This window comes from Solanum stenotomum, chromosome 11, assembly GCF_019186545.1.
Source record: "Solanum stenotomum isolate F172 chromosome 11, ASM1918654v1, whole genome shotgun sequence".
In the NCBI taxonomy this organism is placed as follows: Eukaryota; Viridiplantae; Streptophyta; class Magnoliopsida; order Solanales; family Solanaceae; genus Solanum; species Solanum stenotomum.
Window position 1 is genome coordinate 16,874,383 of NC_064292.1, and position 4,516 is coordinate 16,878,898.

The 4,516-nt window shown below is 34.8% G+C and overlaps 1 protein-coding gene and 1 pseudogene across 1 annotated transcript in view; both read left to right on the top strand.

Moving 5' to 3' along the window:
• The window catches only part of LOC125845522 (probable sphingolipid transporter spinster homolog 2), a 293,275-nt gene that overhangs the window by 168,602 nt on the left and 120,157 nt on the right, over positions 1-4,516 (top strand). The window lies entirely within an intron of this gene.
• On the top strand, positions 489-2,336 carry LOC125845712 (threonine--tRNA ligase, mitochondrial 1-like; annotated as a pseudogene).

The window sequence follows — 4,516 nt, forward strand, 5'->3', positions numbered from 1 at the left end:
TTTGATGTATCCTCCTCTTAGTTGAGCACACGAGGCATTGTCTTCATATAATGTTGTTGGAATATCTCTTTTCGAAGGAAGATCACACATTCTCTGGGTACGTTTATCGATCTCAAACAAATATATTTTTGAAAAACACGCAATTTGTGATCTTGTCGACATAGACAAATTGATCGTTCGATTTTTAGCAGCAACAATCGAGCATTGACGAACACTTTCAGTAAAATTGACCGTCTTGTGGAATGATTTGAAATGATAGTATTTTCAAATGAAAATATATAACTTTCATGAGTTCAAACTTCATAATTTCCTGCAATTTCACGATCAATAAATCTTGACACAATTGATCAGAATAAATAATTTATATCGATATTTGATTCACTCTAATATCTCCACCGATAAGAGTGATGTTATATTTTGCATGCATACTAATAAAATTATTTACCATGAATAATAACAGCAGGATACATAAGTGCACCAATTGCACTATGACATGGTACTTTCTAATCATTTTTATGAGATCAAAATTGATCTTTATAATATGCGATCTTACAACCATTGGGGTACTATTCAATGGAATCACTTTATAACCTTTTAAATCCTTCAAGGATTTTCATATAATATTTATTATCTAGCTAGACATGATAAACATTCATCATGCGTATTCAAGTTTTTCATATACTGTCAGACGGAAAGAAACCTCATTGCATCCACCTTGGGAGTATAAATCTCCATACAATAATGTCATGACTTTTGCGATAAATCTTTATTTTTCAATGCACAACCCGTACTTTATATTTTACGATTTTTCTTATCGCACAATAATTCATTTGTACCTCACTGACATTATATCTTGGTATAAGTCCAAAACATCACTTTTCCAAATGAATAGAAAAATACTTGAATTGTATTTTCTTTTGGCCAATCATTTAACTGTCAACTCTCGACAGATTTAATTTCAAGATCCTCATCACCATTTATAATTTTGAGCGCTACATTATATTCAAGATATTGTCGATGGTTATTTGATATCGATTTTAACGTGACATAACTTATCAAGCTCACTTTGTTTTTCATCTTTACAGATACCTGAACCTCTGTCAATGTTTTATAAAGTGTTATGTCATGGTGCTCTTTCTAAAGCACTTGCCTCATTATTATGACCATCTTGATCATTTGCTCATTTTCTTCTTCAAGAAGTTTTATCTTTCGAATCGATTAATTTATCACACTTCAAGTGTGCCATAAATTATGTCCTTCAAGAACTTTTCATTGGAGCATTCATAACTGAATTATAACCTAGGGTCAGCGAATGCGTCTGACAATTGACTTAAATTATTTCTTCAACGAGGATCATATAATTCATTATGTATAACTTATTTTCCAGTTGCTTATCTCCCCCTAATGTTAGAGTTACCCAACCTTATTTGGGGACTCATCTTTGTGCATTGCGTAATGGTGGAGCAATGGAATAATATACTGCACATTTAAATTTTTAGATGAGAATTATTTGGTTCCTGACTCTGAACCAATTGTGATAGGGGAGCTTTGTTGGCTTGATACGTACAAGTGTTACTACACTTTAAATAACACATGTCATATCAAATTTCTTTTGGGAGTTTTGTTCTCACAACCAATGATTTAGCTATAATTGGAGGCATATAATTTCTGGCGTTCTTACAGGGAGTTACCACTTCGTCTGGCTGACTTTGGGATTCTGCACAGGAATGAGGCCAGTGGTGCACTTACTGGCTTAACACGTGTCAGGATTAAGGATGAAGTCAAGGGTGTCTTAGAGTTCATGAGCTATGTTGTATAAGATATTTGGTTTCACTTTTGACCTGAAGTTATCAACGAGCGAGGCCTGAAAAATATGTTGGAGACATAGAAAGTTGGGTAAAGGCTGAAGCATTGTACAAGCATGGGAAGTACTCCTGGGAGATCAATGAAGGAGACGGAGCATTTTATGGCCCAAAAATTGATAATAAGTGTTTCTGATGCAATGAAGAGGAAATTCCAATTGCAGCTTGATTTCCAACTCCCTCAAGCAGAAGATGAAAGTAAGAGAGAGAGAGAGAGAGACCAGTTACGTAATGATACATAGAGCGATCCTTGGGTCAGTTGAGCGCGTATGTTTGCTATTCTTTTGGAGCATTCTATTTCAAAGGGAAATGGCCTTTCTGGCTTAGCCCACGTCAAGCTATATGGTCTCCCCTGTTTCTGACAAATCGCACTCATATGCACTTAAGCTCCGGGAGACAAGTGACAGGACAATCCAGAAAAAGGTACTAGAGGCTCAAGTGGCACAATATATATATATATATATATATATATAACTATATTCTGCTTTAATTGTTGGAGATGCTGAAGCCAGTAGTGGGCAGGTGAGTGTTCGAGTGAGAGACAAACCTGATCATCAAATCATGACAGTTCACGTTCTCCTTGCTCACTTCAAAGATATATGGTTGCATTATATCAGTAAGAGTCGCCACTTCTCTTGCATTATATTTCCAAGGGCTCTCGTGAGCGCAGCACGCTAGACTCATGGACAATTGGACACGGGTTTAATTTGAAACCTTGCCGCAGAAGAACGAACATCTAGTATTTTGATCCATTGTAGGTATTACATTATAAATCCAGTAGGATACTTTTTGACTTTAATGATTTTCAATAGCATGTTACTTTCATCTTAAAAAATAATGCTTAAACCACTTGGATATATACCAACATTATCAATATAGTTTTATAATTTGAAATGTGCTCTTGATTTATCAATTCGAGCAAACAACCTTTGCGAAAATTTAATTGCAAGTTGATAATGCATGAAGCACATGTGACCATACATAGATGCATCTATATAATAGTAAATGGTCCACATGGCCGGTGAACGGGTCCATATTCACCTTTTTATACATTTCAAAATTTCGGAAGATATAATCTCAATCTTAGCTGGAACAATGATAATTTTATCATGAGAACAAATAACACGAGAATTCTTGAAGAATTTATTATTTCTTCAATATATATAACCACGTGAATTCTCATTTATTTTCGTATCATATTTGAACCGAAATGGTCGTCAACTGGTCATGTCAAATGGGTAATCTTTCACATAAATATTTATCCCACTTTGATTGTAGTTATATGAAGAACTTAAATATTTTCATATTTTATAGTCTCAATATAATTATTTTTTTCTTTGACTATTTCTTTGAAACTTAAGAAGTTTCTTTGGAGACTTACTAAATTTCAATATCATGAGCAAATTTATTTCTTTGGGTAGTAGCACATTAGCTCACCAAAGCTCACAATTTCATAACATTGTTTGTGTGGTGAACATCTCTTTCAACGAGAAATTTATATCATTATTGTCATAGTCAAAATCATTACAAGCAAAACCTCTTTCTTGATTTACTTTTGTCATTAGTATCTCCTCCCTTTTGTTTAATATATGACAAAAATATCAGTCGATGTCGAGATGAATGGAAGATGCTTCTGGAACTAGTTTTTGATAGGGTCTATCTTAGCTCGAAGGAAAGAACAACCAAAGTTAGACGGCGAACAACCAAAGTTAGACGGCGAACAACCAAAGTTAGACGGCAAACAACCAAAGTTAGACGGCAAACAACCAAAGTTAGACGGCAAACAACCAAAGTTAGACGGCGAACAACCGGCATTGCAAGAAAGTAGAAAGCCCCCGCCTATTTGAGCCGAAAAGCATATCGGTTGTTTGAGTCGCGAAAGGGCCGAATAAGGTAAGGCGGTTCGCTTGCATTGCTCAACCTCCCCTTAGCCCGGTGCTCATGACATGCTACGGAACCTCCACCGTGCCGGGAAAAAGAGTTTAATAAAGCGGAGAGGAATTTTCCGATAACAAAAAAGCTTTTCTCCCCAACTGCGTAAAGGGGAATCGAACCCCCTCTGCTGCTGGCGGGCAGATGTATAATGTACTACTTCGATCCAACAACTTCTTAGGATATGTTTGACGTACAGAGATACATAATCATTGACAATTTTTGTGGTCAAGAATTATTTCCTTCTTTTGCCATTTCGGTAGTTCATAATAAAACATACCATAATATTTGTAATGTACTAAAAGTACTTGATCAATGATCATTTATATCAAAAAAAAAATTCTTTATTTCTCTCTAACCTCCCATAAGGGTGAGTTGTGGTATTTATAAAATCATACATGAGTATGTCCTTATTTATAACTTCCATCATCTCTTGACACATTGACTTTCAAGAATGGTTCACCTTTTATGATACTCATCACAAGTCATATTCTCTTCAAGGAATTGACTATAATTATATATATTATTTTTCATTAGAAGTTCATTTTGGAAATTTATCATACTCATATGACATACCTCAACATCACTTTTGAAAAGTCAAGTGTACCACCACTTTTTCCTCCTTTTATTTGATGGAGGATATATAAACTTATTAAATTATTAGGTCTCACAACAAACATGTGTCTAATGACCTTTCATACCATTTTGATGACAATAATTAG